Source organism: Silurus meridionalis, chromosome 7, assembly GCF_014805685.1.
Source record: "Silurus meridionalis isolate SWU-2019-XX chromosome 7, ASM1480568v1, whole genome shotgun sequence".
NCBI classification, from domain to species: Eukaryota; Metazoa; Chordata; class Actinopteri; order Siluriformes; family Siluridae; genus Silurus; species Silurus meridionalis.
The window spans coordinates 26009500-26034380 of NC_060890.1; the positions used below are offsets into that span (position 1 = coordinate 26009500).

A 24881-nucleotide genomic window follows, 5' to 3' on the forward strand; every position below is an offset into this window, starting at 1 on the left:
ATGAGGGCAGAAGGACTAAGCTTCGCATCTTCAGCTTGGATTTCTGCAACTTCTGTTTATTTTTAAACAGAAGTTGAAGTTGAAGTTAACACAAGTGCTGAGATGTTCTTCTCTGTATTTCAGCCAATAACACTTTACTGTTTCAGCCAATCAGGATCAAGGCAACACTTCTTTGGCCAATCAGGATCAAGGCAGCACTTCTGGACCGATCCTGATCAAGATAGTCATGTCTAAGCCAATCAGAATCAAAGCAATAATGTCTCATCCAGTCTGTTAAGGCAGTCATACCTCAGCCAATCAGGTTCAAGACCGTCATGTTTTAGCCTTTCAGGTTAAGGACAGTCATGTCTTGTTCATTTAGGATAAACAGTTTTCTGACCTAATCAGGGTCATCAATCATGATTTATTTTCTCAGCCAATTACAATTAGAGAAACACTTGTGAATAAAAATGTACAAGGAGATGCAGCAGCAGGTAAAGAGGGATGTGGTGAAAGCCAAGGAAAAGGTATATGAGGAGCTGTAGGAGAAGTTGGACACTAAGAAGGAGAAAAGGATTTGTAGCGATTGGCCAGGCAGAGGAACCGAGCTGGGAAGAATGTGCTCCAAGTTAGAGCAATAAAGGTTGGAGAGGGAAATGTGTTGACTACTGAGGACAGTGTGCTGAGAAGATGGATGGAGTATTTTGAGCAGCTGATTAACGAGGAAAATGAGAGCGAGAGAAGGTTGGATGGTGTGGAAATGGTGAAGCAGAAAGTGGATTTATATTTATATTATTTATTTATATTAAGTTTGTAAACTTGCATACCAGTGTAGATTTATTCACTGATAGAGACAAAAAGCACTTTTGTACATTGCTCTGAATAAGCGCGTCTGCTAAATGCTGCAAATGTAAATGTAAGTGGATAGGATTAGTAAGGAGAAAGTGAGAGCAGCTATTAAGAGGATGAAGAGTGGAAAGTCAGTTGGACCAGATGACATACCTGTAGAAGCATGGAGATGTTTAAGAGAGATGAAGTGGAGATTGTAACCAGATTGTTTAACAAGATTCTGGAAGTTGAGAAGATGCCTGAGGAATGGAGAAGGGGTGTGCTGGTACTGATCTTTAAGAATAAGGGAGATGTGCAGACCTGCAGTAACTACAGGGAAATAAAGTTTATATAGTCACACCATGAAGTTATGGGAAAGAGTAGTGGAAGCCAGGCTGAGAGAAGAGGTGACCATCTGTGAGCAACAGTATGGTTTCATGCAGAGGAAGAGCACCACAGATGCCTTATTTGCTTTGAGGATGTTGATGGAGAAGTATAGAGAAGGACAGAAGGAATTGCATTGTGTATTTGTGGATTTAGAGAAAGCGTACGACAGAGTGCCAAGAGAGGAGTTGTGGTATTGTATGAGGAAGTCTGGTGTGTCAGAGAAGTATGTGAGAGTGGTGCAGGACATGTATGAGGACAGTGTGACGGCAGTGAAGTGTGTAGTAGGTACGACAGACTGGTTCAGGGTGAAGGTTGGACTGCATCAAGGATCAGCCCTGAGCCCTTTCCTGTTTGCAGTGGTGATGGACAGGTTGACGGATGAGGTCAGACAGGAGTCTCCCTGGACTATGATGTTTGCGGATGATATTGTGATTTGTGGTGAGAGTAGTGAGCAGGTTGAGAAGAGCCTGGAGAGGTGGAGGTACACGCTGGAGAGAAGAGGAATGAAAGTCAGTAGGAGTAAGACAGAGTACATGTGTGTGAATGAGAGGGAGTGCAGTGGAGTGATGCGGTTGCAGGGAGAAGAGGTGGAGAAGGTGGAGGAGTTCAGGTACCTGGGGTCAACAGTGCAAAGTAATGGAGAGTGTGTTAGAAGTAAAGAAAAGAGTGCAGGCAGGGTGGAGTGGGTGGAGAAGAGTGACAGGAGTGATTTGTGATAGTAGGGTATCTGCAAGAATAAAAGGGAAAGTTTATAGGACTGTGGTGAGACCTGCGATGTTGTATGGATTAGAGACAGTGGCATTGAGTAAAAGACAGGAGGTGGAGCTGGAGGTAGCAGAGCTGAAGATGTTAAGGTTTTCGTTGGGAGTGACGAGGATGGACAAGATTAGAAATTAGTTTATTAGAGGCACAGCACATGTAGGATGTTTTGGTTACAAGGTGAGGGAGGTGAGATTGAGATGGTTTGGACATGTGCAGAGGAGGGACATGAATTATATTGGTAGAAGAATGCTGAGGATGGAGCCACCAGGAAGGAGGAGAAGAGGAAGGCCAAGGAGGAGGTTCATGGATGTGGTGAGGGAAGACATGCAGGTAGTTGGTGTGAAAGAGGCAGATGTAGAGGACAGGGGGGTATGGAGACGGATGATCCGCTGTGCCACCCCTAATGGGAGCAGCCGAAAGAAGAAGAAGAAGATCTGTTCTGTCTGTTAAACGTCTATCTTCCCTTTCTCTCTTTCCTTACGGACAACATTAAAATTGGGACAATAAACATAAATGGAGGAAGAGATTATAGGAAAAGGGCAGCATTACACACACATATCATAAATAAACACTTTAACATTATTTTGTTCAAGAAACTCACAGCAGTCTGGAGAATGAAACCGAATAAAGAATGTGGTTGGAGGGGAAAAATGCTTTTTAGTCATGGATCTAACTTCAGTGGTGGCGTCGCCATCTTTTTCTCAAATAGCCTTAGCATGAAGCACATATCTTAACATGAGATAGAGAAAGGCAAGGTTTTAGCCATTAAAGTAGAATTAATGGGTGTTCCTTTTCTCTTCGTTAATGTTTATGCACCAAACAATGGCGCAGAAAGAGTGAGATTCTTTTTAAAACTAGAAGATGCTCTGGAGAATTTTACTGACGTGTGCATGATGCTTGAGGGTGATTGGAACTGTACATTAGATTACACTCTGGATAGGAATGGAGAGGAACCTTATCCTTCTTCTGCTACCTCACTCAGCAATATTGTTAGGAAGTACATCTTGTGTGACATTTGGAGAGCAGAACATCCAGGAATGAGGCAGTACACATGGGTCAAAGCCTCTCAGCACCAAGTTAGTGCAGACCGATTAGATCCTTTTTACATTAGCAGTAACAACAGAAACAGAGTTTTAAAAACTATCATCCTTCTCAACGGTTTTACTGACCATTACACCTGCACACTAGAAATAAGTTTAAAAAAGTCCCAGTGCACCAGCTATTACTGGCATTTTAATCTCAAACTCTTTCTTACATGATGCTTCATTCTGTAAAAAAAAAATTTGTTTTCTGGTCAAAGTGGCAGCCACAAAACAAGGAGTATGGAGACATTGTTCAATGGTGGGAAGTAAAAAAAGCACAAATTTGAATGTTCTGTCAGAACTACACTGCATTCTCAAACAGCCTCACCAAATCAACCATCAAAGCCCTCGAGGAGGAAATCACCAAAATTGAGGATGAACTCATCAATAAAGCCTCTGGAAAAGTGGGAGATCTGAAAGAGAAAAGAGAAAAGCTCTGGAATCACTGTTCCATGCCAGTGAATGCGATCTCAACTGCATGAAGGAGCTACTGAAGGATCTACCAAGGCTGACAAATGTACAGAGATGGCATCTAGACACAGAGATCCAACTGGAGGAAATGTCTGAGGCAGTGAATCAGCTCTCCACTGGATGGTCTCCGGGAATAGACGGACTTCATTCTGGATTTTACAAACTGTATTATTTTTAAAAATGACATATCAAGTTTACAGGACATCCCACACAAAGAACTGCAGAAGAGCCATTTTGAGCTTCTGAAGAACTGGAGACCAGTATCACTGCTGTGCACTGACTATAAGATTCTTGCAAAGTGTAAACAGACTAAAACTGGTTTTAAAACACATTCTTAATTACTACCAAAAATACTATGTACCAAACAGAACAATAATGGACAACCTCTTCCTTGTATGTGACATAATTGGATCAGCCAGCAACAATAATACAGAGGTGGGACTGTTCTCTACTGACCAGAAAAAAGCCTTTGACAGAGTTGACCATAAATATTTATTTGAAACCTTTAAAGCTTTTGGTTTAGGCGAAAATTTGGTTTCATGGGTAAAACATATCTATACTGGAGCTGCTGCATTGTTAAAGGTGGGGGTGGGCTAAGCTACCCAGTCCAGGTGCACAGGGGCATCAGGCAAGGCTGCCAGCTATCAGCTCAGATGTACTCATTGGCAATTGAGCTGCTGCTTCTCCAGCTGAAAGAAAAACAACAAGGACTCTAATCAACTTTCTCTGCCTATGCCGACAATGTAATAGTAATTATAAAAGGTGACGGTGATCTATCAGTTTTAATGAATATTTTAATCAACTATGAAAAAGTCTCATCAGCAAAAGTAAATTGGGAAAAGAGCGAAGGCTACTTAATAGGTGACTGGCATGGAAAGACGCCTCCATTACTTTCAGGTGGAGTCAAGTGGGAAAGAGAAGGTCTAAAGATTCTAGGTTTACATTTATTGACAATAGACTACATGCAGAAAAACTGGGAGGGCATGGTGGAGAAATTGTGTGACCGGTTGTCTTGATGGTCCATGGTGCTCTCTCAACTTTCATATAGAGGTCGAATATTGGTCGCAAATAACCTGGAGCTTTACCACTGTGGCACAAAACAAGTGTTCTGGATCCCCCATACCATTGTTCAGGCTTTACAGAAGAAGCTAACAGACTTTTTCTGGGCCGGACAGCACTGGATACAAGCTGCTGCACTCTACCTCCCTGTCCAGGAGGGGGGTCAGGGTCTGATGGACATCCGAAACAGAATCAGGAGCTTCAGACCAACACATCTTACACCCTACTGCGAAAAGTAAACGTTTTTAAATACGAGGTGGATCTGCTTTTAACCAGACTGTGGAACACAGAATGAAGGGACTTTAGTCCATTCTACAGATCTGTCCTAACAGCCTGGACCCTAGTTTTTATAGTCCAGGGGGACTTTTTTAATTCTGGACACTGGAAGGAGAATGATCCTCTTTTTAACAACCCACTAATCCGAGCACAGATAATGGAACACAAGAGCATCATCATGGCAAAAGTGGGATGCGTAAAAATGGCAGACCTGAGGAATAGCGCCAGCTGGAGAAGCCCAGAAGCAATGTGCAGCTTGACATCATCAAGCATCAAGTCCAAAAGGTTCATAAAGCTCATGATAGAGAGCACCCTCGCAGCTCTACCTCTGCCTTCAGATGGAGCTTAGAACACGGAGAAGCTAAACAAGATGCAGGAAATCTCAGTGACTTTCCTCAGATGCAGGTTTCAGCTGCATTGGAGGTGGAGCCAGGGGAAGGCTCTCTTCCAAGCTTCAGGACCACGCAACTGGAGGACTTTGAGAACACCTTGAAGAAGGCACGGTACATCAGCTGCATTAAGGTGTCACACTACATCACGCTCAACAACTGCAAAGAATCAAAGTGGTCAGAAGTGTTTGGTTCAGACCCGTCTCCCAGAGGCTGCTGGAGATCCCTGTACAAACCTCCGATAGAGAAACGCACTGCGGATCTCCAATGGAGGATCGTTCACTGGGCAGTAGCTACGAACAGACACATGGCCCACATCAACCCCATCGTTGTGAGGGAATGTGTCTTCTGTAACAGAGACGAGTCAGTAGACCATTTGTTTTTACATTGCCGCAGGCTGAGAGGACTGTTCAGGGTGTTCAGGGACGGGTCAGAAACCTGGGCAGAAGCTTTAATGAAGAACTTTTTTATCTTCAAACCCAAATACATGAGTACAGACAGAAAACATCTCTGCTTTATTAACTTCCTAACAGGAGAATCAAAGCTTGTAATCTGGTTCACCAGGAAAAAGAAACTCAGAGGTGAAGGTACAGTAGATCCTGAGGTGATGGTTAAAGCATTAATATCTGCTAGGCTCAGGCTGGAGTTCATCTATTTTACACTACACACAATCTGGATGATTTTGTTCATGCTTGGGCACTGAATGATGCACAATGGACCAGGATCATCAACTGTTTTAAATGTGTGTGTCCTCATTTAATCCAAGTGTTCGTTTTTAATGTGTGCATATGCAGTTTTTATTATTTACTCACACACTGGGATTCATTCATTCATTTTACCCATTTATCCATTTAAATATTTATTTAATTGTCAATCCATCCATCTATTTATTAATTTATTTATTTATCTATGCAGCTACTAAACATGCTATCAATGGTTTAGGTACTAAGAAGGAATGTTAACAGTGTCATTTAAATAAAGGTGTATAAAAAGTCAAACTCTCTCTCTCTCTCTCTCTCTCTCTCTCTCTCTCTCTCTCAGTTTAATTTTTTAGGTGTTTTATTGCCATTACAGTTACATTTGTAATGCCAAGGAAAGAACAAAAAGAAGAAAGGAAATACAAACAGAGAACTGAAATAAAAATGAAGGACAAATTAAAGGAAATAAAATCATAATAATAATAATCATAATAATAATAATAATGATGATAATGATGATGATGATGATGATAATATAATAAAGAGCAGCTGTAAGAGTATTCGGAACCCCGGGGTGGCACAAATCTTCAAATATTGTGGCAGGTCAGAAGAAGAATGTCGAGTTTTCCACTGTTAAGCTGTGTGTGTGTGTGTGTGTGTGTGTGTGTGTGTGTGTGTGTGTATCTCAGGTGTGTTTGTGGAGACAATGCTTTTCCTCCTGAGGGATCCATGTTCTCCTGTATCTATCTATTGCTCCTGCGAGGTTGTGAGTCTCCACCTGGTCAAGCTGGCAGTGGTGAACAAAGTAAATGTAATTGAGTTTTTTTTGTGTTTCTGTATTTTACTGAAGTGTTTTCATTTGGGGAGACTTTTACTGTAACTTCACTACATTTCAAAACAAAATATCTTCCTTTTTACTACTTTTTTTTTTATTATTATCAATTTTGAATTCTTTTTAGTTATAACTTAACTGGTCAAGTCACCAATCAGGATCGAGCGCACGCTCTGTTTTACACGTGTTCTGATTGGCGCTTGGTGAATCTACTGATCACCAACATACAGTTCAAATCAAATCAAATCAAATCAAATTTTATTTGTCACATACACATACATACAGGGTACGACATGCAGTGAAATGCTTTTTATGACTGTCTGGCATGAGGGAATAAAATGGGGGTGAAAAGGAGAATAAAAATTATAAATATAATAACAAAATTTAAAAAGAAAAATATAATAACAAGAAAAAGAAGGCAGATAAATAAGGATATAAAGATATATAAATATATATATATATATATATATATATATATATATACACACACACAAAAAAATGCTTATGGCAGTGTGCAGTTAAAAAGTAAACAACAGTAAACAAGTTAGGCATGGTTTTTGATTGTCCATAAAGTGTCCGTGTGCGGTTTGGTGTGGTGTAAAGTGTCCATGAGTGTCCGTGTGCAGTAAGGTGTGGTGTAAAGTGTGGAACTGTGTGGTATTAAAATAAGAATATAAAAAACATGAAAAAAATATGAAATGTAAAGTGCACTGTGCTGTGCAAGTCCAGTGTATAATGTGCCGTAGCACGAAAAGTGTAATTTGTGCAGGGAAAAAAAGTGTGATGATGGAGAGAGTGGGCCAGTTTTTTTTAGATCCTGGGTGTTTCCTGGTTTAAACTCCGAATGGCCTGCAGGAAGAAGCTCCTACTCATTCTCTCTGTGTTCGCTTTCAGGGAGCGGAAGCGTTTCCCTGAACGCAACAGAGAAAAGAGTCCATTGTTGGGATGGCTGAGGTCCTTCACAATCTTCCTGGCTCTGGTCCTGCACCGCATGCTGTAGATGTTCTGCAGGTCAGGGAGCTCGGTGTGGATGGTACGTTCAGCTGAACGCACCACCCTCTGGAGGGCTCGCCTGTCCTGCATGGTGCTGTTCCCAAACCAGGAAGTGATGCTACCCGTCAGAACGCTCTCAATGGTGCAGGTGTAAAAAGTCTTAAGCACCTGAGAGGGTAGTTTAAAGTCCCTTAAGCATCTCAGATGGTACAGACGCTGCCGGGCCTTCTTCACCAGGGTGTTGATGTGACAGGACCAAGACAGGTCCTGTGTGATGTGAACACCCAAGTCCCGGAAACTGTCTACTCTTTCCACTGGAGTCCCGCAGATGTTTAGCGGTTTGTATGACCGCTCCCGCTTTGTGCTAAAGTCCACGATCAACTCCTTAGTCTTGCTGACGTTCAGGAGAAGGTTGTTCTCCTGGCACCATCTCTCCAGGTTTTTAACCTCCTGTAGGTAGGCCGTCTCGTCGTTGTTGGAGATCAGGCCCACCACAACGGTGTCGTCAGCAAACTTGATGATGGTGGTGGAGTTAGAAGTGGCCACACAGTCATACGTGTACAGTGAGTACAGCAGGGGGCTCAGAACACAACCCTGGGGAGCTCCAGTGCTGAGGGTGAGGGTCAGCATCAGTTCAACATCAAGCAGAACATTTAGAGAGGAATAAATGATGAAGAAACTCCAGACTCGACACAACACACGTGACCTCATTTACACGTTTTATTAAAGTAGTTATAAAGAAGGTTTTGTGTTCATGATGATTGTAATAAAAATCAGTGTTTGAGTCATTAATATCATTCTATTAATAGATCAGTGTGCTGAGAGTCACATTCGAGTCTTTTCACATAAACTGAGGTGATTAAGTAAAGAGTCTTGTGATAAAAATGATAAAAGGAACATTATAGTTATAATAAATCACTATTTTGGATACTTAAGTACATTTGAAGGCAAAAACATTTGTACTTTTACTCAACTACATGGTTTGTGTACTTCGTCCCCCACATTTCAGTTCACCCTGCTGCAGTGTCTGTATATGGCCAAATACCATTCTCTCTCTCTCTCTCTCTCTCTCTCTCTCTCTCTCTCTCTCTCTCTCCCTCTCTCTGCTGCTTTTTTGTGGTTGCTTTGTTTTCCCTGGACGTTGTTTTGTTTCTTCTCTGTGCTAACTCTCATGTTTGGCCATTACCCCTCCTCCTGCTTCTTCTCCTCCTCTTCATCCTCCTCCTCCTCCTCACCCAGATGGTGAAACTACTAATTTTGGTTTTCCATGATCCTGCCATGTGTCTCTCCCACACAGCTGCTCTTTCTCTCTTCCTCCCCGAGCTGACCGGCGAGTGTGAGCTTTTCCAGAAACGGCCTTGAATTCCTCAGCTCGATTAGGGACCTTCTCAGAGTTTATTCTCCCTCATGTTAATGCGTTCTTTATCTTGTTTAAGTCTCCACTCACTAAATTCCTGATAAATCTTTTGTGTGTATTATTACACTGTGCTTTGATAACAAATAAATCTCAACCGTGCTTCAAAACTGCCTCGATTTATTGCTGTCAACCGGGATCAGTACGATGTCTGGATTGTGATTGGCTGGAAGAAGTTCAGGTGTGAATGCTGGATTGTGATTGACTGGAAGGAGTTCAGGTGTGAATAGTGGATTGTGATTGGCTGGAAGGAGTTCAGGTGTAAATGCTGGATTGTGATTGGCTGGAAGGAGTTCAGGTGTAAATGCTGGATTGTGATTGGCTGGAAGGAGTTCAAGTGTGAATGCTGGATTGTGATTGGCTGGAAGGAGTTCAGGTGTGAGTGCTGGATTGTGATTGGCTGGAAGGAGTTCAGGTGTGAGTGCTGGATTGTGATTGGCTGGAAGGAGTTCAGGTGTGAGTGCTGGATTGTGATTGGCTGGAAGTAGTTCAGGTGTAAATGCTGGATTGTGATTGGCTGGAAGGAGTTCAGGTGTGAGTGCTGGATTGTGATTGGCTGGAAGTAGTTCAGGTGTAAATGCTGGATTGTGATTGGCTGGAAGGAGTTCAGGTGTGAATGTCATATTATTCATTGTGAGATGAAGCTGGCCATGCCCATTTCATGCCCATTTCACTGACTCCACCAGCGAGCACTAATATATCATAAATATTATATATTAGACACGGTGTGTGTGTGTGTGTGTGTGTGTGTGTGTGTGTGTGTGTGTGTGTGTGGCGCTTTTAGGGCTGGAGGATTTTCGATTTTTATATGATGGCATGTGCTGACTCTGATAGAAAATATCATATTGGCAGCACACTGTGTCTGAGTGTGTGTGTGTGTGTGTGTGTGTGTTTTGTGTGTGTGTGTGTGTGTGTGTGTGTGTGTGTGTGAGTTTGGGCAGCATCACATCCCCACATCCTGATCCTTTCCTCACTGAAGAAGTTCTTGGATCCTGTGAGAAGTGCAGAAGTGAAGAGAGATGTAATAAGAGACAGGGAGAGAGACAGAGAAAAGATGGAGGGAGAAAAAGAGGGAGGGAGAGAGGGAAGAATGGAGGGTGTTGACTTTTTAAGTGTTTATTAGTGCAATAATTTTTCTTTAAAACACATAAAATATAGTTATAAACCCATTTCAATTACAGACCAGCGCACGGGTTAAAACCAAATAAAAGGTTCAGAGAGAAAGAGAGAGAGAGAGAGAGAGAGAGAGAGTGGGGGAGAGGGGGTAGAGGGAGAGACAGAGGAAAGAAAGAGAGGCAACAGATGGAGTGAACGAGGGGAACGAGAGATGAGCGAGGCAGTAATACTGAAAGCAATAAAGAGATTTAGACAGAAAGAGAGAGATGAAGGAGGAACAAATATGAGCAAAAGAGAGAAAAGAGAAAGAGAGACAGTGAGAGAGAGAGAGAGAGAGAGAGGAGAGTGTGTGAAAGAGGAGAGAGTGAAAGTGAAAAAAGAGAGAGAATTGTAGAGAGAGACATTAACACAAAGAGCCATATAGAGATTCAGATGGAAAGAGACTAAGGAAGAAAGAGAAAGGTAGGGCAAGAGATAGAGGGAGGAAGAGAGAGGAAAAGAGACTTAGAAAGAGATGGAGGGAGAATGTAAGGGAAAGAGAGGGACAAAGAGAGAGGGGTAAAGAGAGAGGAAAAGAGATATGGACCAAGACACTAATAAAAATACCCAATGTAGTGATTCGGATGGAGAGAGACAGCGGGAAGAAAGAGTAGAGAGAAGGCAAGAGATAGAGGAGAGAGATAGGGTAAGAAAGAGCGATTGAGGGGAAAAAGAGAGGCAGAGGAGAGGGAGAGAAAGATGGAGAGAGAAAGGAAATAAAGAGAGATAGGGGTAAAGAGGAGAGTTATGGGCCTTGAAAGTCAACCACAATCAAACGAAAGTTATGATCTTTCAGAAAAGATTCAGGACCCAGGAAACACAACACACACACACACACACACACACACACACACACACACACACACACACACACACACATTGCACTAAAACTACTGGGGTTTGAAAATGACTTCCACAGGAAACTAACATGCCATGAATGAAGAGAGAGACAAAGCACTCATGACCTTCTATACCATAAACCCTCAATGTCCTGCAGAGATCATAATTAGAATTGGGCTGAAAATATTTAAATCAGTAATTGAGCCGATTGTCCTCTCTGATTAGAGAAGTGAAGAAAAGAGTGCAGGCAGGGTGGAGTGGGTGGAGAAGAGTGATAGCAGGAGTGATTTGTGATAGAAGAGTATCTATGAGAGTGAAAGGGAAAGTTTATAGGACTGTGGTGAGACCTGAGATGTTGTATGGATTAGAGACAGTGGCATTGAGTAAAAGACAGGAGGTGGAGCTGGAGGTAGCAGAGCTGAAGATGTTGAGGTTTTCGTTGGGAGTGACGACGATGGACAGGATTAGAAATGAGTTTATTAGAGGGACAGCGCATGTAGGACGTTTTGGAGACAAGGTGAGGGAGGTGAGATTGAGATGGTTTGGACATGTGCAGAGGAGGGACATGGGGTATATCAGTAGGAGAATGCTGAGGATGGAGCCACCAGGAAGGAGGAAAAGAGGAAGATCAAGGAGGAGGTTTATGGATGTGGTGAGAGAAGACATGTAGGTAGTTGGTGTGAAAGAGGCAGATGTAGAGGACAGAGGGAATGGAGACGGATGAGCCGCTGTGGCGTCCCCTAATGGGAGCAGCCGAAAGAAGAAGAAGAAGACTCTGACAGTGAGGTTTGGGGTCCACTGACAAATCCAAATCAACAATTCACCAAATAGAAAAAAACATCCAATTCCTTTCGATCTGCCCTGATCTGATCTTTTTTGTTTAGGATTTTTGTTTGGAAATATTTGTTTAAACTGTATTTTATTCCTGTTTTATACACTATATTTTACCATTTTCCTTTTATTTAATTCTCCACTAAATGCATCTTATGTTCTCTTTTTTCTTCGTAAACGTTTTGCAATATTTTATTGCAGTTCGGCTGCAACTGCTTTAGCAATACAAATGTCCAGTTTTCATCCTGCCAATAAAACACACACTGAAAACACTGAGAGGAAGAAAAAGAGATGAAAAGACAGAGAGATAGAGGGAAAAAGAAAAAGAGAGATAGCGATAGATGGAGAGAAGGAGAGAGAGTTAGGGAAAGAGAGAGAGAAATGGTCATAAACACTAATATCCCCCAACACACACACACACACACACACACACACACACTTAGAATAAATGACAGTATATCGTCTCCCGCACATTTTTCTCCTCGTGTGTTTATTTTCGGAGAACTGCAACTGCCAAAAGAACACACTGTTGGCTTGAAGTCAGAAATGTTCAGGCTGCGGTGTTGAGCACACACACACACACACACACACACACACACACACACACGTGCGCATGCACACACATTGGATTTAATGACTTTCTGTTCAGATGGGAGCAGAGGTAGCGCTCAGGGCTCTGTGCTAATGAGCAGAAGGTTTATGTCTGTGCTGTTATAATAATCTCCACTCTTCTGGGAAGAACTTCCAATAGATTCTGAGGAGATTTGTGGCGATCTTCCACTCCAACCTACATAAAGAAGATCTTCACGGAGCTGTGTGTAGTGTAGGAAAAAGTTCATGCTCCAGCATCCAAAGACGTCAGACACAATTGTGTGCGTAACAGTTTGGTGAAGAAGTTATTGAAGCAGGATCAGGAAGTTCAACCCCATAAACGCACATTTTTTTACACACTGTTTATACATGAGTACACATCCATTTATAGTTACATGTGAAAGTTCAAACCAGTTCCTGTTTGCTCCTGTTGTCATTCTGACTCGTGTGCAGTTCCTGTTTATTTCGGTACCGAGTGAGTGTGCAGAACTGTACCAGTGAACGAAAACATCAGAACCTCGCTCGCATTTGGTCTTCGATTAAATTCTGCAATCGGACAAAAGTTAAAGCGAAACCTTCATACGGGCCGAAAATTTCAGAGCTGAGTGTTCACACACACACACACACACACACACACATAAACGCAGCATCAGCGTGACTGTGGGAATGAGGTAGGGTCTGTGACGGTCCGTTTCCTCGTACAGATCGTTTCTTCTCTTGTTTACTGAATGAAAATCTGGATGATCAGATGATCAGATCCATTTCCACACACTCGTCTTTAATTTCTCTCTTTTTTTATGTACTAACGTTTCGCTTTTACTCGTACGTGCAGACCATGGTGAAGAAAAGGAAGCTGAGGTTTGAATAATGCTCTTGAGGAACATTTCTGAAAGAATCCCACACATAAGGAGAACTTCTCAGCCTTGTGATTTCAAATCAATCGAACTGAGTACAGCTTTTAGAGTCAGTTTAATGATACAAAATAAACAACAAATATAATGACCTTAGTAACAGCCCTCACGGTAAAGCCCCGCCCCCTTCAACAAGTAGACATAAATTTGCATGGACCACATTTGCATATTAAAACCTGATTGGTTATTATATTTAATGATGTAATGATGTAATGTAAACACTCCGACTGAGTGTTTTTTTCCCCGATGGAGGCCATTAGTCAGAACATGTGAGGTTTAGAATAAAAGTCTGCTTGTGTTGTGAGGCTAACATGGATAGCAAGTAATGGAAGCTTATCGTCACATGATCACATGATCGGTGTCTACATCAGGGATTTAACTCAATATAAAGGGATTATTTAAAAGATCAAAACCTTTTTTCCAGAAACAAACTTGTTCAGGAACTGTTTTGGTGAGGAAGTAATTTGTTCAGGAACTAACTCATACAGGCACTAACTTGTTCAGGAACTTGTTCAGGAACTATCTCATACAGGCACTAACTTGTTAAGGAGTTCTCTCATACAGGTGCTAACTTGTTCAGGAACTTATTTGTTCAGGAAACTAATCTCATTCAGGAGTTCAGGAACTCATTCATGAACCGACTTGTTAGAGAAAAACTAAATGTAACAATAAACATAGTAACCTGACGTATTTGTTTAATAAAGAAAAGATGGTCAGGGTTGGTGATTGCTCTGGTCTGAGACGAGTGAACGCTGTTCGTTGTGCTGCTGAAGAAAAATAATCAACAAACTAACTTTCTAACCAGACACAAATACAGGTGTGAATAAAAGTACAAAAGCGAGTGATCAGGTCATTTTTTTTTAAACATGTACACACATACACAAGGGCTTTCAGTCTAAGCCCCGCCCACTTCATCTTTATATCTGACTAGAGATATAAATATTTGGAGCATTAACAGGTACAGATAATACAGATCAACTCAGAAACTACTTGTACAGGAACTGACCTGATTCAGGAACTAACTCATTCAGGAACTAGTTTGTTCAGGAACTAACTCATTCAGGAACTAGTTTGTTCAGGAACTAACTCATTCAGGAACTAGTTTGTTCAGGAACTAACTCATTCAGGAACTAGTTTGTTCAGGAACTAACTCATTCAAAAACCAACTTGTTTCAGGAACCCTCATACAGGAACTAACTTATTCAGGAACTTGTTTCAGGAACAGTGAACAATCATATGCTAATATAAGGGCGGTCCTTTTTAAACCACGCCCCCTTCAGTTTTAGCTGTTAATACAGATACAGATATAGATTTTTGGAGAATTAACACACAAACACACACACACACACACACACACACACACACACACACACACAGCAAAACATATTAATGTACATGATCACAATTGCACGTTCAGCCATTTGGCCACGCCCACTTTATGTTGGGGTGTTTTTAGTTCAGTGAGGTTGTTTATGAAGACGTGCACCACAGGAAGTGTGAACAGGAATCTGATCTGTGGTATAAAGTGTGTTTTTGTCTCCTGTGACTCTTCTGTTCTAAGGAAATCAGTTTCTCTTCTGCTTTATATAAAAAAAAAAAAAGGAAGGAGACGGATTTCATGCTTTAACACACTGAACATTGTTACCTGGAGGATTCCTGAGAAACGAGTTGCTCTGACTTACACTTGTTATGTTGCATAAATCCCTCAGAGCTTCAGCTTCTCAGAAACCACTCATGTTTGTAGTGCTGCTAATGAAAGAAGTGTGTGTTGGTTCAGGAACTCTAATAATCCAACGTTTAGATACAGCTTTCCTGTGGGTTCCTGGAAGACCCCATGGAGGAGGAGTTAATGAATTTAGAGCCGAAAACACAGACTAGAACCCGATGCTGAATGTCAATAACACCGATTACCGATCATCACTAATGTGGGACAAATGTGGAATCGTTCTTGACTATAAATGTACAATTTATGAACAAAAGTATTGGGGCACCTGGCTTTTCCAGCTGTATGTGGTTCTTCCTTACACTGTTGAAGGTACACAACTATATGCAGGAGAATGAATTTTTCTCTTCACTTGAACTAGGAGACCCAAAACCTGTTCCTGCATGATTAGATTAGATTAGATTCAACTTTATTGTCATTACACATGTACAAGTACAAGGCAACGAAATGCACTTTGGGTCTAACCAGAGTGCAATAACAGCAAGTGCAGGATATATAGATTTAACATGAATTTACAGTTAAATAAAATAAAGACTATAAACAGTAATTTACAGATGTATATGTACTATGAATATACAGATGAATATATCTCTACTATGAATATAATATACAGATGAATATAATATACAGATGAATATATGTGTATTATGAATATAATATACAGGTGGATAGATATGTACTATGAACAATAAATTACAGGTGAGTATATATGTACTATTGACATGATTTACAGATTACTATAAACAGAGATTTACAAAAGGATGTGAACGGTGAACATAATATATTGCTATTACTATAAACAGAAGAACGGGTATATATAGAGTGGTAATAAGTTAATGGTGAGCAGCAATACTAAGAGAGTAGTGTGCAAATGAGCAATGTTTTGTGTAACAGTTACAGTTTTGTGTAAGAGTTTTGTGTAACAAGAGTAGGTGTGCAAATGAGCATAGTTTTGTGTAAACAGTCCATTAGTGCAATGACAAAGTGTGAGGTGAGAAATGAGCAAGTGTCCAAGTGCGCATGAGTTTTTGTGAAGACAGTCTATTAGCGAAATAACAAAGTGTGAGGTGTGGGGGGAAATGTAGTAGTGTATCAGTGAGGGGCAGAGTTCAGTAAAGAGACAACTCTAGGAAAAAAGCTGTTCTTTAGTCGGCTGGTCCTGGTCCGGAGGCACCTGAAACACCTGCCGGAGGGCAGAAGAGTAAACAGTCTATGGGTGGGATGAGACGAGTCCTAAAGAATGCTGCGAGCTCGACGCAGACATCGTTTCTTTTGGATGTCCACCATGGCTGGGAGTGAAGTCCCTGTGATGCGCTGGGCAGTTTTCACCACCTGCTGCATTGCCTTGCGCTCTGCAACAGAGCAGCTCCCATACCAGACTGTGACACAGCTGGTCAGGATGCGTTCTACTGCGCAGCGGTAGAAGTTCACCAGGATATCAGAGGAAATTCTTAAGTGTCCTCAGGAAAAAGAGGCGCTGGTGAGCCTTCTTGACCAGGCTGGAGGCGTTGGTGGTCCAGGACAGGTCCGCCGAGATGTGGATCCCCAGGAACTTGAAACTGGAGACGCGTTCAATGGCCATCCCATTGATGTGGGTGGTGTTGTGTGTGCCTCTTGTCTCCTTCCTGAAGTTCACAATAAGCTCCTTTGTCTTGGAGGTGTTAAGGAGCAGGTTGTTGTTGTTGCACCATGTGGCTAGGTGCTGGATCTCCCCCCTGTAGGCAGTCTCATCATTGTTGGTGATGAGACCGATCACGGTAGTGTCATCTGCAAACTTGATGATGGAGTTAGATCCATTCACAGGCCTGCAGTCGGAGGTGAAGAGGGAGTAGAGGAAGGGGCTTAGCACACAGCCCTGTGGTACACCAGTGTTGAGTGTGATGGTGTTGGAGCAGATAGAGCCAGATAGGACCTGCTGGGGTCTGTTAGTCAGAAAGTCCAAGATCCAGTTGCAGGTGGAGGTGGTAATGCCCAGATCTACAAGTTTGGCTATTAACTTGGATGTAATGATGGTATTAAATGCTGAGCTGAAGTCAACAAACAGCATACGTGGGTAAGTGTTCTTATTGTCCAGGTGTGTGAGCACAGAGTGCAGTGCCGTGGAAACTGCATCTTCTGTGCTTCTATTGCTTCGGTAGGCAAACTGGTGAGAGTCTAATGTGGTTGGCAGAGAGTCCTTCAGGTGTGCCAGGACCAGCTGCTCAAAGCACTTCATGAGAATTAGTGTCAGTGCTACAGGGCGGTAGTCATTCAGGCACGTTGGGTTGGAGTGTTTTGGCACTGGCACAATGGAGGTGCATTTAAGGCAAGTGGGAACAGCTGTTTGGGCAAGAGACAGGTTGAAGATGTTGGTAAAGACCCCAGCGAGCTGCACAGCACATGCCCTGAGTACGCATCCAGGGATGTTGTCTGGTCCAGCGGCTTTGTGTGCGCTGATCCGGCTCAGTGCATTGCAGACATCTGTGGAGAAGAGTTGGATTGGAGAGTGATCAGCCAAGAGTTTGAGCTTGGTGGCAGTTTCTTTGTTGTCTCTCTCAAAACGAGCATAAAAGTCATTAAGCTCATTCAAGAAGAGGACATCAGTGGCAGCGGGGGTGAAGTGGGAGGATTTGTAATTACTGATGGTCTGGAGGCCTTGCCACATGCGTCGAAGGTCAGAGTTGGTAAAAAGCTCCTCTATTTTTTGCTTGTGGCAGTGCTTGGCCTCTTTGATGCCCCTCTTCAGGTTAGCTCTGGATGTGCTGTAGGCCTAAGCGTCACCTGATCTGAAGGCAGTAGTGCGTGCCTTCAGCAGGAGGAGCACCTCCTTGTTCATCCATGGCTTCTGATTTGGGTATGTGATGATCTGTTTCTGGGTAGTAACACTGTCTATGGTGGAACTGATGTAATCCAGTACAGAGGAGGTATAGCAGTCGATGTCTGTGAGAGTGTCACTGGTGGCCTGAGAAGCAAATGTACTCCAGTCTGTGTGAAACCTTTCCTGAAGTGTGAAATCTGCCTCTGCGGGCCACACCTTGATGGTTTTCACTGATGGCTTCACACGATCGATGAGGGGTGCATATTTGGGGGAGAGGAACAAAGAAAGGTGATCTGACTGTCCCAGGTGGGAGAGGGGGGTCACAAAGTAAGCTTCAGCCATGTTTGTGTATACATGTTCTAAAGTTTTGTTCCCTCTGGTGTGACATGAAACATGCTGATGAAACTTTGGCAGCACTGCCTTCAAGTTTGAGTGATTAAAATCTCTCGCAACAATAAAAGCAGCTTCCGGGTGAACAGTCTGTTGTTTACTGATAGCCGCATAAAGTTCTTTCATAGCGAGCTTAGCATCAGCATCGGGGGGAATGTAAGCAGCAGTAATTAGAGTGGAAGTGAACTCCCGCGGTAGATAAAACGGTCTACATTTAACCATTAGAAACTCCAGGTTAGCATAACAATGACTCTCAACAATAACAGAGTTCGTGCACCAAGCTTTGTTAACGTAAATGCACAATCCACCGCCTCTGGTCTTACCGAAACCATCTAATGTCCTATCCGCCCGGAGTGTGTGTCATCCCGCTAGCTCAATAGCGTTGTCCGGAATACCGCTTTGTAGCCATGTTTTCGTGCAGATCATAACATTACAGTTCAGAAGTTTCCTGCTGTGGGTGATGCTGAGTCGAATCTCCTCCATTTTGTTTACCAGTGACCGAACATTGGCGAGGAAGATGCTGGGTAAAGAGAGCCGGTGTGGTGTTAGCTTTAGCTTAGCCTTTACTCCACCACGCTTCCCCCACCTTTGTTTACGATCTCGCCGCCGCCTGCGAGCACTTCCGCCCGGCCGAGTAGAGTGAGCTGCCTCGGGTGTTCTGGTGATCTCAGGAAGGGGATGAAGGTTGTCGATAAAACTGTTGGGAAATCGTAAACCAATATCCAAAAGCTCACGTCGGGTGTACGATGTAAAGGCACAGCTGTTCTGCACGAACAGACCCGAGATGAGCAACAGAAATACCGCAAAATTGCAGATTCTGGAGAGACCCTGAGCCTTGCGATGCCCCTGTGCACAAAGACCTGCTTTTCATGGGTTGGAGTGGAAGATCTCCCTCTATAGAGCTCCAACCCTTATCCAACATGAATGTATGAGAACCACGACTGCAGTTCAGGGCTCCTCACCTCACCTACATCAGTACTGGACTTTATTAACACTCTTGTGTCTGAACAAATCTCCACAAATCTCTATAAAATTTAATAAGGAGTGGGGCTTATTAGAAATGTGGACTGGGATGTTCAGGTGCCCAAATACTTTTGGCACCATAAAACAAATTAATACATTTTATAATGTGTGTAGTGAAGTGTGGGAGCAGTGTGGGGAGGGTGAAGGACAAGTGTGTGTGTATGTGTGTGTGCACGTTTGTGTGTGTCTGTGCGTGTGCTGCTGTCAAATTCAGAAGATTCACAGATGCTGTAGCTGAACTCCACTTCTGGGTCATTGACTCTCCTAATGACCAGCTTTATTACTCTCTCACTTCTTATTCTGTGTGTGTGTGTGTGTGTGTGTGTGTGTGTGTGTCTGCTTTGTAACCCCCTTTTGTTTGTCTCTGAGCTTTCACTGTGGAATCAGCTCTAAAACCTCAGGAGAGTGCAAATTGGGAACTGAGAGTATTGTATGGAGATTAAAACACCTTAAATGTACACTTTTCCTTACATACAAGTTCTCCAATACTGCAGATGGCGCTGTTCAGATTTGTGAGTTAAAATGGTTTCGGATAAAAACTACGGTGCATCTCAGTCAGCTCAAGGTTTACTACCAAATTCGCAATACACTGAAGAAACCACTGGAGGAACATCCCATTCCACATTTGGTGCCCATTTGCTGTTATAATAAGCTTCAATCGTCTTGGGAAGATGTTCCACTAGATTTTGTGGAGATTTATTCATCCACAAGGGTGTTAGTAAAGTCAGGTACTGATGTAGGTGGGGTACGGTGGCCTAAAGTGGTGATATTACTTAAAAAAAAAACAGCTCTTCATTGTCTCAGGGTGTGTGAGTCACAAGGTACACCAGGTAGTGATTCATGTCCAACAGCATGTAGGACCCTTGTCCATCGTCTCTTTGTGGGAGGGGCATACTCCTTTTCTTTTGTTAATCACATTTACATTAGCCAATCATGTGAGTTTGCGTATGTGGAAGAGGATCGACAGCACTTTCACCTGATGTCATATCATGGTGTAGTAATTCAGAATGATGACATTGGCTGCTTTCATTTGTCTTGGAGGAAGCATGTGAGAACCTTCCCCCTTACTCGCTATTAGCTATAGTAAGATAGAGGAGCGCTGATGAAAACAATCATGGACACTGCTAGGAAAGTATATGCTTAATGGTCCTGGATCATGAGTGAACAATGTGTGTCAGGGTTTTACAGTGTTTCCCACTGATGAATTCTGCTCGCATTTGTCGCATACACATTACTGCACAATGAACGTCTTTCTTTGCTTATTCCAATTTATTAGGAAGCAGGCATCAGGGTGCAGGTTCAGCCATAATACAGCATCCATAGAGCAAAAATGGCTGAGGGCCTTACTCAAGGGCCCCACAGTGGCAGTTAACCCAAAGCCTTATGCCATGTCCACTCTAATGTGTTTTCATTTGAAAATTCTTTTTGTTTCAGTTGTTTTTCGTCTTGGTTTTGGCCTTCTGTCCACACTGAGACGGCATTTCCAGTCAAAGGGAAACGAAAGTTTCTGAAAAACGCTCACCAAAGTGGAAAAATTTGAAAATGCCATTTTCACGCACAGTCCACAACGCGACCTAAAAAAACACGTTTTCAAATTCATCCATTGGAGAGCGTTTTCAAAAAGCTTTCATTAGACTAGAAATGCCGCCTCGAAAACACGTTTTTAATAATTGGCGAGGCGTTTTAAAGAGCCGGAAAGTTAAGAAACTGCAGGCAATGATGCAGGTCCAGTTAGCAATGCTCGACTGGTACCACCTTTCCTCAGGGTAAGAGGTAAGTATACCTCAAGGCTCTTCTCTTTTCTGGCACTGAGGTGGTGGAATGAACTTCCTCTATATGTCCAAACAGCGGAGTCTCTGGCTATCTTCAAGCAACGGGTAAAGACCTACCTCATCCTGAAACACTAACCAGGTTTGCTTTGTCTTTTACTTTGTCTTTTAATCCAGCGTACCAGTGAAGATTTATGCATTGATAGAGACTCAAAGCACTTTTGTACGTTGCTCTGGACACTGCTAAATGCTGCAAATGTAAATGCAATGTAGGTCAAAGTGTCTCAAGTTTTGCTCATGCACAGTCACATGGACGGGAGCGTTTTCAGACATTTCAGTTTGGATGATCGAACTTTTTGGCAAACGATTGAAAACAAAAGTGTTTTGAAACAAAAACGCCGTTTTCAATATTTATTTCTGCCTGCTGTTTATTTACTTAAGGCCAAAACAGAGAGAAAAATATGCAGTTTCAAACGAAAATGTATTCGTTAGACATGGCCTCAATGGTGTCCTTAAATACTGTCTGAAAAACAATTAGAAGACATTTTGTGTAGATTTACCCAAATCCACATGTTCAACAATGTTCAAAGTAGTAAACGTTTTTTTTAATGCAAATTATTACCCAATTTTTCTTTTTTGAGACATTGATGCAAACAAGTGGTAGCTCAGTGGGCAAATTTTTGGACTTTGGATATGAAGGTTGTAAGTTAATTCTCAGCCACAACAAGTTGCCACTTCTGGGGCCCCTGAGCAAGGCCCTAATCCCAATTGCTGCTCAGTTGTATGAATGAGATAAATGTAGTTCAGTACCATACCCACGTTTTCTCTTCACAGATTTTCTTCTCCACAGCCCACTCTCCTTTCTCCATCCATCCTGCTTTGTGTGAGAAATAATTGAATTTCCATTTCTTTGTTTTTTATTTAAATCAAACGCTGTAACCTTCCATGGCTGTTTTGAAGCATTTTACATTAACTAATCAAAAAAACGCTAGCGTATGATAGAGAAAAAGTAATTCTTCCTCTAGCTTTAAGTGAAAACACGACTCGACTCTTGGGTTTTAAAGAACAATAAAGAAGCGTTCGGGGTTACACACTGTTATAGGCTTATTTCTAATTAAGTTTATTTTTTTAAAGGATTGTGGGATACCAATGTGAAATAAGCTTTTTTCAGATGTGTCAAATATGTCAGAGTTTGTAATAGAACGCTAAACCACACTGAAACGCATGAGAGGTTTCAATTCCACATCTATTACAGCCCTGAACGGAAATAAGCGCTTTTGCAGAAATGAACTCTCCTGCTACCAGGAAACGTCAACGACCTCAATGCCTGGCGTTCGTTTGTTTGTTTGGCTTTTTTTGTGTTTATTTATTTCTCCAGATGACATTTAGATCTGATGAAGTACGTGATGGTGTGGGCCTGAGTTTTAGAGAGTCGGTCTGGAAAAGCAAACAGTCAGCATGGATAAAGTTCTCATTATATTCACTTTGCGTTAAAGCATAGTGTCAGGGGTCACAGTTGTTCAAGTTGGCTTGCTGCAAAATATCTGAAAAATACAGTACTTCACTTTTCTGGTAAGATGTTTCACTAGATTTAATGGAGATTTCTGCTTATTTAGATAAGGAAAGTAAAATAAAGTCGGGTACTGGTGTAGGTGAGGAGGCTTGGGGTGCAGTCATCGTTCACATTCATTCATGTTTAATAGTGTGGGAGCTCTATAGCAGGAGATCTTCCACTTCATGTAAAGCATTGGGTCTCCTAGATCAAGTGGTAAGGTGGTAGCTTAGTGATTAAGGCCTTTGGATCGTAAGGTTTTACGTTCAAATCCCAGCCCATTTCCACACAAAGGTTGTGAGATGATGGGAGAAAGTGCAGACCTGTAAGTAAACCAGGAAGTATAAAAGGCACATGGAGTAAGGCGAGCGCTAGCTTCTATAAGGGGGAAGGAAGTGCTGCATGGTCGCCGCAGTGTGGCTTAGAGGGACGACCGAGGGCACCTTGGTTATGTAACCCGTCCTGGGGTACAAAAAGGCACTGGCCATACCTGGAGTAAACTCCAGGAAAAAGGGGGCCACAGAAAGGGCCTGTAGATCTTCTAATTTATTGAGAGAGCAAATGGCCAACAAGAGCACAGTCTTAATATAGAAAGGCCTCCAAGATGCCTCAGCCAGAGGCCTGAAGGGGGGCTCAGAAAGAGCCCCCAATGACAGGCAGGTCCCATCCAGGCATTCTAGGTTGCACCAGGGGCCTCAGCAAGAGGGTCCCTCACAACCCTCACAAGAAGGTCTCTGCCCAGAGACTGCCCCACTAAGGGCGCGTGATATGCCGCAATGGCGGACACACAGACTTACTGGGTGGATGGAGCCAACCCTTTTCGCAAACTGTCCTTGGAGGAAATCCAGCACTGAGCCAAGTGGACGTGATTGCACCACGAGCAGAACAGATGCTATCTGGTGGCATACGACCTCCTAGTGGAGAGAGCTCTGGAGTGGAGAATGTTCTCTACCATTCTGCAGAGACCAGAAGCTTGGAGCCACCAGGAGGAGACAAACTCCGTCCCAGCAAACTCTCTCCAGCACTCGTGGAAGCAGCGCAGCACTGCCTCGGCCACACCTGATTGTGACGTCTTTTGAGATGCGAACAGATCCCCCTGAGCTTTGCCGAATCTCTCCCAAATCTGCTTCACCACGAGAGGGTGAAGCCATTCCCTGGGTCTCAACCCCCTGCCTCGACCCGGCCGATGTAGCTCTCACTGTTAGAAGCTTCCCCTGGGCCCACAGGAGGATCCTGACAGGGGCAGTGTGAGACACAATGCTCCATTTCTGAACCTTGGCCCTAGTGGTCTCTTCAGTGGCTCTAAGAGCTTGGTACGCCGTCCGACCTCCCACATCCAGTTAATGCAGCAGTTCAGCCTGATTTGCCTGCAGGACTGCCATGGTGTGCAGGGACGCAGTGGCTTGACCTCCCGAGGCGCAAGCCCTGCCCACGAGCGCTGACGTATTACGCAGGGGTTTCGTGGGTAATGTCGGGGTCTTGAGGAAGGATGCGATACCGGGTTGAAAAGGGGCTGAAGTGAGAGCACCCCCCTTTGAGGAGTGCTCTCCAGGAATGAAGCGATCGCATAGAAATGCTAGCAGAATGTGTGTGGCACAATGAGCACAGCACAATATGAGCAGATCATGCAGAGAATGTTTAAAGAATCTGTGCCGAATGGGCCCTCGGGAACCGAACTAGCTCCACCCCACACATAGCTCCTCATGCCTAGCTCGCAAAGCGTGGGGCACGCTTTAGTTGCCTCTCTTCCTCTGAGGAGGAGGGGCCTCCTCCTCAGAGGAAGAGAGGCGAAGCTAATGCTCTCGTCGCAGGGGGAAGAAACCGCCGAAAGGCGTGCTTCCGAGCCTTTGAGCGAGTGCTGAACCGAGCAGGTGAGGTAAAAGAAAGGGGCAAGCCTGTCTTGAAAACCCTCTGCGAGGTCCATTTGCAAGCCCTTTATCGATACGCATGAGTATTGAGATATTGTGTTTGGTGATACTGCATTGTATTGTGTTTATATATTACAATAACCTTGGTAGCACTGAGGTGTGATACGGGGAAGACCTGGCACAGGTTTCATGGTATGGGTAGGTTTAAGGGTATTTCTAGCTTTTTTGGCACCCGAGACGAGATTACTTTTGACGAGATTT

The 24881-nt window shown here is 43.1% G+C and overlaps 1 protein-coding gene across 9 annotated transcripts in view; it reads left to right on the plus strand.

The window, feature by feature from the left end:
* The window catches only part of chst15 (carbohydrate (N-acetylgalactosamine 4-sulfate 6-O) sulfotransferase 15), a 68655-nt gene that overhangs the window by 4218 nt on the left and 39556 nt on the right, over nucleotides 1-24881 (plus strand). The window contains exon 2 of one of the 9 annotated variants that reach the window (XM_046853979.1): nucleotides 6621-6742. The exons of 7 other annotated variants lie outside the window; for them this stretch is intronic. The gene's annotated coding sequence lies outside the window, so the exon portion shown is untranslated. The remainder of the gene's footprint in view (nucleotides 1-6620; nucleotides 6743-24881) is intronic. One more of the 9 variants, XM_046853980.1, reaches the window with a different exon arrangement.